Source organism: Coloeus monedula (genome assembly GCF_965178545.1).
Source record: "Coloeus monedula genome assembly, chromosome: 1".
Classification (NCBI taxonomy): domain Eukaryota; kingdom Metazoa; phylum Chordata; class Aves; order Passeriformes; family Corvidae; genus Coloeus; species Coloeus monedula.
Window position 1 is genome coordinate 102,875,291 of NC_138781.1, and position 14,693 is coordinate 102,889,983.

At 35.2% G+C, this 14,693-nt stretch overlaps 1 protein-coding gene across 1 annotated transcript in view; it reads right to left on the minus strand.

Annotated features, from left to right (window-relative positions):
* The window catches only part of CCDC102B (coiled-coil domain containing 102B), a gene marked incomplete at its 3' end in the record, with an annotated part of 148,683 nt that extends 139,880 nt beyond the window's left edge, over nt 1–8,803 (minus strand). Inside the window, exon 1 of the mRNA XM_082277488.1 lies at nt 8,683–8,803. The remainder of the gene's footprint in view (nt 1–8,682) is intronic.
* Nucleotides 8,804–14,693: the final 5,890 nt, after the last annotated feature.

Genomic DNA, 14,693 nt, shown 5'->3' on the forward strand with positions numbered 1-14,693 from the left:
TATACATACTGTAAACATATACATTCATAAAAAAAACCAACTTGGAAGGTAGTCACAGATTACAACAAATGTAAAGACTAAACAAATGTTACTCTTTCTTTCCCTTTTTTTTTGGCCACCAATTTTAATAAACTCGAAACAGTTTGGATACTATTTCTTCAAATGAGAACCAGAATTATATACTTACTTTGATTTAAGTCTACTGGTTAATACAAGTGATTATATATCATTGCAATATCTTTCAAAGTCTTTTACAGCAACAAGATGATGTTTCTTCATATCTTCGTGTTCAAATCCTTAGGGTTAAATATGGGTAACATAAATATTTGCACATAGAGATGTTATCATTTACTACCCATAAGGCCAAAAGAAGTTCTGAAGTACTGCTTTAAATATAATTTACAGTAACTTCATTTCCCCAAGAATGTTTTGTTTGATTACAAACCTTTATAATATTTCACCCATAATTTTTATACATTCAATTCTGTATATTGATACTCATTCCTCAGCCACTACACTTGATATAATATATTGTATAATCAGATTATGCAGTGAGGGGAGTGTGTGTGAAACCAACAACTTTCTCAGACAGGCTCAAAAAGAAGTATTAAGAAGAAGCTAAACCAAGCATAATCCAACTAAATTCAGTAGCTTTTGAGACAGTTCGCTTGGCTAGCTCCCCTTTGAGATTTATTTATCACTTTTTATTAGGATATGATCAATGAAAAAAAGAGGCAAAATAAGCTTCCTAGGTAGTTAGGATAAGTATGAACTGCCAAAGTTTTAGATCCTTTCATAATAAATGACTTACAAACAGGTTTACAAATCCTACTGTGAACTTCTGAGTTAATTATATTGCCAACTCCCCTAAATTCTAATCTCATTGATTCTATGCGAAGATTGGTAATCTCCATGGAATATATTGTCTGAATTATTATTAGGAAAGATAGGTTATGAATCAGAATATTAATAATAACTTCAACTGAGAACAGATTCAGAGTGTATTTAAAATAAGGCAATGGTTAATTCAGACTAATTCATATCAGTTAAACGTCTGGTCTAATAGGTATCTTCTGAATAGCATAGAGAGATTTCTTTAAAACAATAGTAATCTGTTGTTCAAACTTGAAAAAGGTAATTGCTTCAGAAGAAGAGGGTTCACATTAGTTAATACTAGTTTGGTATACTGAAACACTACCTTTTCTTAATGTTTATGGCTTAAGATAGCAGTGAACTCTTCCCCTGATTTACAGAAACACCTATAGGCATCTTGTTCTTCAGGCACAAGGAAATTTGCTCTTAATCACATTAAAATGGTATCTGGTTTTTTTGTTTGGTTTGTTTTTCAGCAGTTCTACAGCAAAGACTAAGAACACCAAAGTGCATGACTCTTCCTCCTCTGTTTCCACAGAAAGCAGACTAAGTTAGTTTCAGTGAGTGTTTAGTGTGACGAACATTTTTTAACCCACACTGAAATGAGCTGCAGCACTAACAGGGTCATAACCCCCTTTACTGAGAACAAAGAGGATAAGCAGGTAGCTTCTTACACCACTCAGCTCAGTTACAGGAGAATGAATTGTCAGTCACAACAGAGAACCTCACAAGACTCAGCTCGATCCGAGCTGTCAGTGTGTTATTACAGGATACGAGCTCAGCCAGTGCACACATGCACTGCCTTGCTCATACTGGCAGGCAGCCCTTTAACAGGACACAGAAGAGTATCCTGCATGGATTTCCTCTGAACTTTTCAGAAAGAGGGAAGACTACAGAAATGTAGGGAAATAATACTCAAGATATATATCATCCACAAGGCTAGATCTGCCTTTGAGTATGTAATTCGTAATTGGTTTTAGAAGTCTTTAATATTTACAAGCATTAAAGCCGGCTGTTAGTTAAAAGTCAAAGAAGACAAGAAAAAAACCATCTCATTCAGCTGGTGATTTTCATCCAGGGTATTAGTTAAACAATTTAAGATAGATGAAACATAAATATTTGCAAATAAGCTACAAATAAGCTTATAGCACACTATTCAGACTAAAGATCATTGTATCATGTTGAGTTCTCAGTGGTTAAATTCCTTTCCCAGCTGTTGATAGTATTAGGGTTCTACTATTTAATGTTTCATTTACTTAGGTTCAAAAGTCAAACTGACCTCTTTGTGAGAGCCACTGCAACTTCTTATTGAATATAGTTGAGGAGGCTCAACTATTCCCAAACACCACAGAGGACTTCACGGATCTGTGGGATTTTTACCACATTTTTCAGATTGGGCTACGGGTCAATTCAGCTGGGTATTTTTCAGCTTCAAAAGGAAGTTAAAAAAAGGAAACTGAAGACAGACTAACCATTCTGAACAGCACTTTACTGAAATAGAATTAGGTCAGATGCAATGCTAAAACATGTTCATCCAAACAGTAGAGGTCACTTAAATGTATAGAGAAGCTTGATTATTTAGACAAAATCATGCCAAGTCTATTTTCTAGAGTTTGTACCTCATTTCTAACTTCTTCTATGTTATTCATTTGGAAAGTGAACTGGATAGCTTCACTTTCATTTACAGGCTTTTTTTTCTTACTAAAGAAACTCCCACTGATTTCGAGGAGGTTGCATTTTGTTTTGGGGTTTTTTTTGGTGTGGGTTTTATTTTATTTTATTTTATTTTCAATGAAGTGTGAAGATGTAATGGCATATCCCTGAAAAAGTTAAGTTTCTAATCGCTGCTTATGCTCTGAGAAATTCTTCAGATTTTTAAAGTTCTTGACAGTATCATAAAACCACATGCTTTATGATATGAGAGATCAAGAATTGTCTTGTTAGAGCTGAAATCATTTATGATCTTTTCCTATTCAAAACATGACCTACTTTTAAAAGAAATTTCATAACTTTGGGAGTAGAGAAAATTAATCATAAATATCTGATGATTTGTTTCAGACCGAGACATAAAACACTCCAATGCTTATTAGGACACAAACCAATTTTTCTTCAAAACACTACTCAGAGTCTAGAAACAAGTGATTTTCCCACCCACATAAGTAGACAAATAAGAACACTCATGAATATTTTGTTTTCTCCGGGTCAGAGCATATCCCTATGGCTTGTTCAACTACTCTGACATAGTTGTATCAGAATTAACAATTCTGTTGTGTGGAGATGTTTTGAGTTTTATCAGAACAGTTTTAGAAGCCATATCTTCTATAATTAATTCTTTTAAGAATATTCCTTACAAAAAGATTGCTACTTGGACATTTTTATGTAATTATTCTTATTTTTCCCTAACCAGTCTAGTGTTTTAACACCATCTCATGTCCTTCAACAGCTCAAGGACTGCTTTATGAGATTTAGTGATGTAAGATACTATCCTGTGATGACTCCAACTGCACTAAATCATCCTTGAGGGAAATGAACTAAGGAATAATCCATATTGTGACTTTAACCAGAAATCCACAGTTACTAGAGTGGTCACGTAATATAAATCACAAAGTATCATATGTTGTATACCAGATGTCATGTAAATGCATAAAGCATCTCTGTTTATTCTCTCAGTGCCCGCTCACTGTGGGCCAATATGTAGTCCCACTAAAAGAGAAGAAATTATTTGTATAAGTGGTGACTACTCAGCGTAGCAGAAGGGAAGTTGGCATCCTTTTGCAAAAATGCATACCTACAAAAGTTATGGAGAAACATTCCAGTCAACTGAAAACACATTAAAATAAATTAATTAAAACAATATGAGTTTTCATGACAATTCCTCCTGGTATTCCTCCAGTGATGTGATTGACATTAAATACAAATGGGCTTGGTAAAAAACCCAGTCTCATTTAACCCAGTGTAAATCAGACCTAGATTACTTAATCAGCATGAACAAAGAATCAAGGTGTTCAGGAAGGATCATTTTCATAACAAACCAATTAAAGATCATTGTATGGACTAGAAAAAGAATAAGAGTGCATAGATTAGGTGAGACATTGGAGCAGGCTGCCCCAAGAAGCTGTGGATGTCCCATCCCCAGAAGTGTTCAAGGGCAGGTTGAATGGGGCCTTAAGCAACCTTCTGTACTTCCCTGTCCGTGGTGGTTGGATTGGGACTAGATGATCTTTAAGGTCCCTTCCAACCCAAACCATTCTATGAATCTATGATTCCATGAATATCAAAATGGTTTCAATATCTACCCCCTTGTGGTGAGGGAAATGACAGTGATTTAAGCCTGTTCATTAACAGCTCCTCTAGCATATTCATTTACAAGTGATTTATTTTTCAGATTTAACCAAGGTTACATTAGTATTTTATACTTAAGGTGAAAGAGTGGCCAAAATTCAAAGCTGGCTACATGAAAACACACAAAAAACCCCCACCCCCAGACATCTAATTTCACATTTTTGACTAATTTTTTGTAGATGTCTCTGGAAGTGATATGACTAGTTCTATTAATGATGCCTAATATATTTTGGAAATTCATTTAGCTTCATTTTATTATTAAAAGAACTGCTTTCAGAAACACAAATAATTTTCCTAACAGCACAGGAAATTTGAACCAAAAACTAGCAGTCTAGCTATACAATTATTTATAGCAGAGTCTGCTTCATAAAATGTTTGTAAGAATCAGTGACAACTAACACAAACAAAATGCAGCTATCTGGATAGTCAGTTGGAAGCTCATTAGTACTAATTGCTATATATGCTTATTAAACTCATGAACACTGCTTTTGAAATTTGACCCTTGGTTCTCATTGCTGAAGGATCATCCATGGTGTCTCACACCATCTCTGACACTTGACCTTAAAATAATGACAGACTGAATATTTTTGTCCAGCATCAACAAATCATAGTATCAAAAAGTATATTTCATTGCATTAGAATAATACCACACAGCTAAGAACACATTCTTCTTATCCCGGCTTCAGATATTTTTTCTGAAGGAAGTTAGGATTATACAACTCATTACTGAATTGCATAACTTATGAAAATAGAACCACTGTGAAAACACTGCTTTCCAACAAAAAAATGCAGTATGAACTTCTGCAAACTCTTAACAATATTTTCATGACACTTATGTCCATAATACCACACCCATTAAAAGGTACCAGTTTTACCAATTTATGTCATTAAATATGCATTTCAAAAAGTAATTAAAAAAAAATTTTAAAACAGTAGTAAAACAGTATAACCTGTGAAATTTCTGCATTTATACTAATTTCTAATCAAAACTAATAGATAATTTTAACAAACTGTCACTTAGAAGATTTTAAAAACTTATGTGGTTATGGCAAGTAAGGATTCTACTACACTTGAAAAACATGTTTAATGGGATGTTAGAAGTAATATTACACGATAGTAGCAAAAAACATAGAAGAAAAAAAATCTAGCTAGATATAACTTAGCTACATACTTCAGATACTGTTTTCTGATCTTCAGTACTTTTTCTGGGCATTTCAGACTGTTTTCCTCCTTACCACCAGCATGATAGTAACTCATACTTTATCCTTGAAGAGATTTATAGAAATTAAACATTAAACCCACAATCTTAAGACCCCTTACCCTGTCAGTTTGCTGGGCTCCTCTTGCTTCTCAGTGTAACAGACACATGTGTAAACAACAGAATTTCCTGCATCCTTTTCTCATCTACATTGTACTGGGACTTGGCCAATTGGATTATTTACAGCATTAAGGCCACTCCGCAGTAACTTGAAAATGATTCTCATTGGTCAGGCATTATCAAAACTAAAACCACATTTTTCTCTTAAGTACAAGTCATTTATACAAAATAAAACTTTTTTCATACTGTTCTTCACTAAGCATTATTTGTTCAGTATTTATTTCTCCCTCCCTTCCTAAACTTAAGACTGTGGCCCCAGTCCCCCAAATATTATGAACAGGATGAAATTAGTTAACTGAATCACAGTACTTAAGTACAGGTCCTAGTACTCAACCAAACTGGGTGGATCCTTACACAACTACTTGCTCCTAGTATACCTCCAGAGTTTTAAATAGCCTATAATAAGACTATTTTTTCATTCAGCTAGATGATATAGCCTTGCAAACACGTCTTTTCATAATTAACTCAGTAATTAGCCAGGGGCTCTTGGAAGTTATTATGAAAAACTGTAGTATTCTAGATAATCAGAGATATTAAAAGACCATGGCAAGAACAGTTAAACAAACAAACAAACAAACAAAACTTTGAAAAGTTCATTTTACATTATAATTTACAGTTACCTACTAAAATAGAAAATAAGAAATATTTCTTTCTGTCATGTTGGTAACTAAAATGTTGAGGCTTTTATTCCAAAGCATGACACCACTTTCCCAAGCCTGATAACACAGGCTACCTAACTGGCAGGTCCTCAAGACATAAAACTGATACAGTTAGACACAGATGGAACAATGTGCCATAGCTGTGAAAAGCTAAATATTTCTCATTTTAAAAAATGCCTCATAATGTACAGAATACTGAAAACGCCTGTGTCACAATCTCAGACTGAGAAGCAAGATTTCCTTTAGCTTTAAGGGTAATATCTCTACTTCCCTACTTAACATCCCAAAACTTTTAGCAGCACTATAGCAGGTAGTCTTTTAATCATGAATAGTAGCTATAGCTGCATGATTCTTCTCTTGTCTGACACTAAGAGTCTTAAATTTAAAAAAAAAAAATATTTTAGGGAAATGAACAAGTAAATCCACTCACTCTTTCTTGCCTCAAAAAATCTAATTCACTGCCAAGAGACAAAAGATATTGTCTTCAAAAAGACAAAAGTAAAATAGGTCGAAAAACCCCTCTGTATATTTCTGTTAAAAAACCAAACCAACCAAACAAAAGCTCTAAACCAGAGCAAAAAAACTCCAAAACCCAAAGCAAAAAAAATAACTCCACACAAAACAACTTCAAACTGAAGCAAAAAAACCCAAACCAAACCTAACACCACACAAAATGAAACCACAAGTCTGTATCAAATTAAAAAGAAACACACACACACAAAAACCCCCAGCCCAACAAAACCCAAATCCAAACAATAAAATAAGGAAACAGCTACTTTATGCATCTTGCATGGCTTCTTTAGCAACTACACATATCCCATCTCCCACTAGGATACTCTCTGGCTACATTCCATTACCCATACTGAAGGAAAATCTCTTCACATTTTAAAAATCAAGTTATATACACATCATAACTTAGACTTCTAGCTACTCACATTTCAACCCATTCATGAGATTCATTTTCCACCATTCTTCACTTGCTACAGTCCCTGAATGCATCTAAGAAGGCTGTTCCATTGCCCACATTCGAACAAATTCACGGTTTCTAAAGAAATTGATGCACATTTCTTTTTTGTGAAAGGAAGGGAAGTAACTTTGATCACAATTGAAAATGTCTTCCCAAGTGAAGATCTGTAATAGAGAATTTATCTTTCAAAAATAAATAAACACAAAGGAAAAAGTGTCAGTACAGCATGTGAAGGAACTAGTACTCCTGGAAGCTTCATTTAAGTACCTTTTGGGAAGGAAAACTGTACTCTTCAAGAAAAAAGGCACAAAAAAGAATTATGTATAATAGACAAAAAGTAAATAGCAAAGCTATAAACAAAACTCATCTTCTATTCTGTTGCATTCTGTTGTAATCAGCAATTCTTGGAGTAATCTGGATGTTATACCATTGTTAAAAACACATCCAAATTTAACTAAAAAAATTACTGTAAATTTGGGAAGTTATCATGCTATTATTGTATCTTTATTTGCAAATATATTCTTGGTTTTTAGTCTCATTTGAACATTTACCTTGATGTTGTGTCACTGCAACAACTGCAGAACAGATGTTGTCAACATGCAAATTTGCTAACGCATGACCTTCACATACGGAGCTGAATTGTCTTCCTAGAAGTCTCCATGTATGCAAACAATTCTTAGTTCACACAAAGAACATTCATATATGCTCACCAAGAGAATGATGAGCAACTCTGGTCATTATTTTTGTAAGAAAATTGTACTGAGAAAATATGATAAAGACTACAGACAGCATCAATAACCTAGAACATATGTTTTCTTGTATGGCTTTAGTTGTCAATTGTGCTATTGCACTCCTCATTAGGGTGGGATAGACTCCCTTCACTTTGAGTACATTTGAATTTTGGCAGCATGCCTGACCTGCTTTTTTCCAAGATCCACAGAGAAACATTAAGAGAACATGAAAGCCAAATTTTGAATTTTTATATGTCAAAACTCATCCCTTTGGGGTCTCAAAGGAAGAGACCTGATCCTTTCAGGATCACTGAGCCAGTGAAGAAGATTAAATAATTTGCCTCAGAGGAAAGTTAGAGCAAGTCTTTCTCAAAACATGGAAGTTTACAATATTTACTGTGTTGATGCAATTTCCTTAGCAGATATAAGAAATTATCATTCAAGCCAAAAACAATAAAGCACTTCAAATACAAATGGCAATAAAACAGAACATTCCTCCTATTGAAATTGGAAAATAGAGAAGGGTATGAAGCACTAAAATTGTAGCCTTTTGAATTTGGGCTTCCTCAAGTATTCTAAAAAAACACATACATATGCCAGTTCTTATTTGTTGATGGAAATAATTTTTAATCTTACTATTTCATACTATTCCACACAATTTCATACAAGTGAAACAACAGACATCACATTTCATTAGAATATATAAGAATAGGAGGTCATCCTTTACTGTACCTCAACTCAGATATGCTCCTTTAGGTGATGAAGACACATAGAAGACAATTTGATGTAGAAGGTACCTTCAAGGCACGAAGAAGGAGAAAATAGCAAAAAAGTCATGCAATTTTGAATCCCATCTCTACAGCAGCATTAGCGAAGCTCAAACATATAACAAAAAAAGCAAACCTGTGAAGATATAAATAGCTACAGAAGACATAAATCAATTAAGCAAAATGACCAAAACTGAGACTACACCAAACCTCATGCACAGACTGCTCAGTGTGGGAAGGTGTAGTGCAGTTCAGTTTGATAGACAGTGTAGGAAAAAGGCACAGGGCAATTATTTTCTAGAATCTCTCTCTAAGATTAGAAATGCAAGAAAGGGATAACATTCTACTCCCATTTTCTTTTAAGTTCTAGCACATACTAAACAAGTGATCTTAGCAAAGCTTTGCTTTCACAAGGTTTAAATAGCGTGTATATGGAGGGGATGGCTATAGGGATGGCTTCTGCCAGAAACTTCAGAGCCAAGGTGGACCCAACGCTGGCTAAGGCTGAGCCCATCTGTGATGGTGGTAGTGCTTCTGGGATAATGTGGTTAAGAGGAAAAACCCCACCCTGCACAACAGCAATTGCACCTGAAGAGAGCAGTGAGAATATGTGAGAGAAACAGCCCTGAAGACAACAAGGTCAGTAGACAGAGGGACAGGAGGTGCTCCAATCACTAAATCAGTCTGCCCTGCGGCCCGTGGTGCAGACCATGGTGAGCAAGCTGTGCCTCAGCAGCTCACCAAGGTCCGTGGTGGACCACAGATCCATCTCTAGACTGTGGAGGACCCAGCGCTGGAGTAGGTGGATGCCTGAGGGAGGCTGTGACACTGTGGAAAGCCTAGACTGGAGCAGGCTTCTGGCACGACTTGTGGCCCTGTGGAGAGAGAAGCCCATGCTGGAGCAGGTTTGCTGGCAGGGCTTGTGACCCACAAGTGGGTCCACTCTGGAGAAGCCTGATCTGAAGAACTGCACACTGTAGAAAGGACTGACACTGGAGCAACTGTCAAGAACTGCAGCCTATGGGAAGGACTTATCTTGGAGAACTTCATGGAGGTCAGTCTCCCATGGGAGTGACCCCATATTGGAGCTTGAGAAGAGTGTGCAGAGTCATCCTCCTGAGAGGGAAGGAGCAGCAGAGATAACACATGATGAACTGACCACAGCCCCCATTTCACATTGCCCTGAGCTGCTTGGGGAAGAATTCAAAAATAAAGTCTCCTGAGAAGAAGGGAGGGGTGGGAGGAAAGTGTTTTTAAAATTTAGTTTCACTTCTTATTACCCTATTCTGATTTGGTTGGTAAGAACTCTTTTACCCTGATGGCAATTGCTGAGTGATTCTCCCTGTCCTTAAATCATGAGCCTTTCTTTGTATCTTCTGTCCCCTGTCCAGCTGAAAAGGAAAGTGATACATGGACTTGGTTGGCACCTAGTGTCCTGCCAGGGTCAATCCACCTAAATACGCTACATGCATGCAGGATTTTATGAATAGAACTATTTATGCATGTAACTCCTCACTCCTAGCTAAGTAACTTTAAAACAGATCATAAAACTTAAAAGCAGCATCAAACAGCAATGACTTTAAAAAAAAAATCTTGGTTTTATTCTAGAATAGTGATAAAGCATAACAGGAATAAGTTTATCTCGGGCTAATACTTTGCTCAGCCTGTTAGTTTTCAGTTCTGACTTTGCCTGTGCAAGTTAATTTTGACTCACAAGTGCAAACAGTGATAGCAGATAAATGTAGACAATTTATCTTGTACAGATCTATGCTGTTGATTAAACTTCTTTGCTTCTTACAAGTGAAACAGGAAATAACTATGTATTACATTAGACGTGTTGGGCTATTAATACTCTTCAGCACATTTTCTGGTAGCAAATATGTGGTAAGCAAAGTTGTGGTAGAATTACTTACATGCTTAAAGATTCTCTGTAAATATAAGCTTCATTTTCTGTTGGTCATTACACTCTTTAGTGAAAATTAACACGTAACACCTGAAAATGGATTGCTTATTATAGATAAGTATACAATAAGCCTCAGCCTGGCAGAACTATTACTGATTCTCAACAACAAGAAATATTAGTAGAGCAGGTTATAAAAATAAGCTCTAAATTTGAAGATTCCTCTGCACTGGAAGTTATTTCCACATGGTACCAGAATTTCAATGTTTTCTAGTTAGGGAAAAAAAAAAAAAAATCAAGACTAGCCACTTCAGTTATTTTGGCTGTTCCTGATTTTATACCAGGTGCCTCCTGACCAATTGATGTATCTTCCAACCCAAACTATTCTATGACTTTTAAAAGAAGTTATGGAACTTGCAAGAGTATGACACTCCAGCAGTTTCAGGATGAGAAATAGAAGAAAAAAGGCAAGAACAACAGATCTCCTTTTGTGATATACATATTATTTTATACTGAATGCCTACATAAATGTTTTCCCTTTCTATGCTTTATAAATAACTAGCAAAAGAGTTTCTAAGTAAAGTCTCAATAAAAATATCATTACAAATTTCTGGTATATCTGATGGAAAAAGTTCATAATTTATATTTATGGCTACAGTTTAATGTTGAAGTAATGTAATGTTAAAATAGCAACAACATAATTTTGAAGAATTTAAAAAGAAATTAAGAATAAATTAAGCATTTTTCCTTTTTTTTAATGAAAGAAAAAAATTGCTTCTAGTCTGATATTTCAATATGAAAAACTAAAAGGAATTAAATCAAAAAGATATGGTTATTCTTGCCCTTCACTGTAACCTGAGCATAAGGAAAGGTCACCCTGCCAAATCTTTTATTAACTGCACACAGGTGTGATGCTGCTGTGGTGTCAGATTTGTTCGCAAATGCACTGATTATAAAGAGTTGCATAGGTGGGTGCAAGGAAGGCACAGACGTAGTATGATTTCCCAGTTCATCACCTTCAAACCCCAAAATATGGCTTTGAATAAATCATACTAATCAACACATTCTTATAAAAGAAATTAAGTAATTTCTACATATATTTCTAATGAAAAATGCAAAAGGTCCCATACTAAAATAAAAATTATGAAGCCTCGGAGTTTTAGGGAAAATATATTTCTTGATGAGTCTTTCATATGCTTAGGTTTTGCAGTTTTTCCTCCTCAGATATCAATTATAAAACAAATGGAGGGGGGTTTCTGGAAAAAGTTGACAAATACTGCAATGAAGTGTACAAGAAGCATGTGTATCTTCCAGCATCATGTTGGGAAGGCTGCAGGATGAGATGCTACTTTATATCCTTAGAATGTGAGTGCTATTAAAAAGTACAGCATTAGAAACAACCTTTTCTTTCCCCCCCTCTTCTATATCCTAAGAATAACAGTGCCTTCCACAAGGATACCCGTGCTCTACAGAACGGATTGTAACAGCAGTGTGATGTAACTAGTGTGTCATCTGGCCATACCTTAAGCATGAAAGTCTAAATTAGTACTACAAACACTGCCTATCCCATTCTGAAAAAAACAATTATTTGCAATTTTTCACAGCAAATGAACATACATAATTTTCCTTTCTGATCTAAAAGTAGTTATTCTTCTTACTAGGATAGCATTTCTGCTGGTACTCAGTATGCAAACAGCAACAGTGACTGCCACATAGACTTTAATCAGTCGACAAACAGTTACAGAGCTGAAATGCAATGGTTTACTCACTTCTACAAAAAACACTATCTCTCTGTCTTTAAGGCTGCCATTCTCAATAACAAAAATATCTTGTATCCTCAGCACTTTGAGTGACCAAATTTGGCAAGATGGAAGCTTCTATGTTATTAATAAAAAGAATGTTTTTATTTAAGTTTAAATATCTGGACTTCATCTGTATCTATTTCAGAAAAGAAGCTATAATAATTAGGTCTTTGAATCATCAGATTATAAATAACATCCGAAGAAAGATGTGTTCCTGATTTTTTTCCTGTAGTCCAAAACGAAGAAGAACATCAGCAGCATACAGATGTTGAAAATTAGTGTCTTAGTACTACTTATAGGTCAACAGCAGTTAAAGAGGCCATAAAAAGCAAGAATGTATTTAAGATCTTTCTCTACACTCCTGTGACTATTTTGATTAGGACAGTTGTCCTTACCCAGAATTAAATGGAAATTGGAATCCAGAAGACATTTATATGTAGAAAGACAAGCATGTGCCTGGCTTTTTGTTTTGGATAGGATCAGTGTAATTTTGGTTGGTTTGGTTTGCAAGAATCTCTTCTTGCAAACTTTTACTCTATTTTTTGTTATCCTATGTTTTATTGTAAGAAAAATTAATCACAGATTCAAAACAAACACTATTAATCACCTAAGACTATTATATACAACATAAGGGAGTACCAAAAAGCGATACACATCTACTTCCGACAGTATTACTGAAGAGCAGAAGAGCATTGGGGGGAAAAAAAAAAAAAAAACATTGGTCTGGGCAGAGTGTCAGGCAGATGTCTTGAATTAAAGTTGTGGTGCAAATCACTTTCAGTTATGACAGCAGGAACAGTATTTGTGGATGTACTCATATGTCACAAATAGGCTGCATGAACTCAAAGAGGTTGTAAAAGAGAGCTGACATTCATCTAAAGACCCCAATTTATTCTTTTTATGATTTAAAATACCCTCATTAAAAGTACAACACAATTTTTCTGGTTCTTTCCGTAAAGTCTCACAGCCATACTTATTAACATTTCAAAGTTTACCTGTCAGCAATGGTCTGAGCAACAGGTGAAGGCCCATGAAGACAACAGGACACATCTGAGGGTCAAGATTGTCACAAATGTCATGCCCCTAAAATAACCCACCCTTCTTGCAGTACATCTATTCTAAAAAAATTCTTCCCCATAATCCCTCAGTAATGAGGAGCCCCTTGGTAAATGAAGCCATTCTAACTGTACCCTTGAGAGCTCTAAAGTTAACACATATGTAAGGGACTCCTATGGGTTAGCCTGAAAAGTATATCCATTTCACAGGAAAGATTACTACTGAATTGACTGAATTTAATTTTGAATGGTTATGTTCAGTGGGAACATATCAATGAGAAACCTGAGTCCAGTTTAAACTTTGTTTCCCATACTGTGACTAAAGCTTTGGACATGTTGTTGTACAACTTTTTTACTGAAATGGAATAGGACACTGCTTATTACCTGTGCTCTGGTTTTGTCAGGGACTTCAGTATCTTCACCATTTCTAAAGAAATACTAAGGCTAATGTCTATACATTAAAAAATATTTACTCTCTCTCTTAACACCTTCTTTTAAAGTTTAACTTCTCCACATCCTTCAACAATTTAGCAAACTGCTCAGCACAATTTTGTACTGCTTCAGATTATCCTCTCTATAATGTATTCTGCTTAATCTAATTCTCTCTTTCTATTCTTAGTGACTTTCCATCATGCTTAAGCACAGGAACGCCCAGCAAAAATGAAAGGATGAACTTTCCCAATGTCCAAGATCCTGTCACAGATCAGCCAAAGAAATACATTCTGTACTGTTTAACTTGACCTAAGTTGATAGCTAGAATTTCTTTTGAACAAGAAAAAATGGGCAAAAAAAACACAGAATAAAAAAAATTCTGTGGAAAATTCAATCATTAAAGCAATTCAGACAGATAATGTGAGCAGCTACAAGATTCATTTAAAGAACATAAAATATTAGTAACTTAATCCCTCACCCTAATATTTGTGACAATTAAATGAAGATGGGAATAATATATGAAAATTTTGTGTGCAGGAGGGGAAACTAAAGCAAGACAACCACATTTATGTATGAAAATATCTGTAAGTAAGGATCTCTTCACCCTTACAGCAGCATCTTACATGTAATCTGAGAAAAATAGTTTTGTCTTACAGTGCAAGCATCCAGTCAGAAATTGTTCTTTGGTGAGATTTTTCCATTCCTTGTTCTGTTAAACCTCTACTCCCTTCCTTGCCTAGATTTGAAAGACATAATTCTCTAACACAAAAGAAGTTCTGTTCTCCAC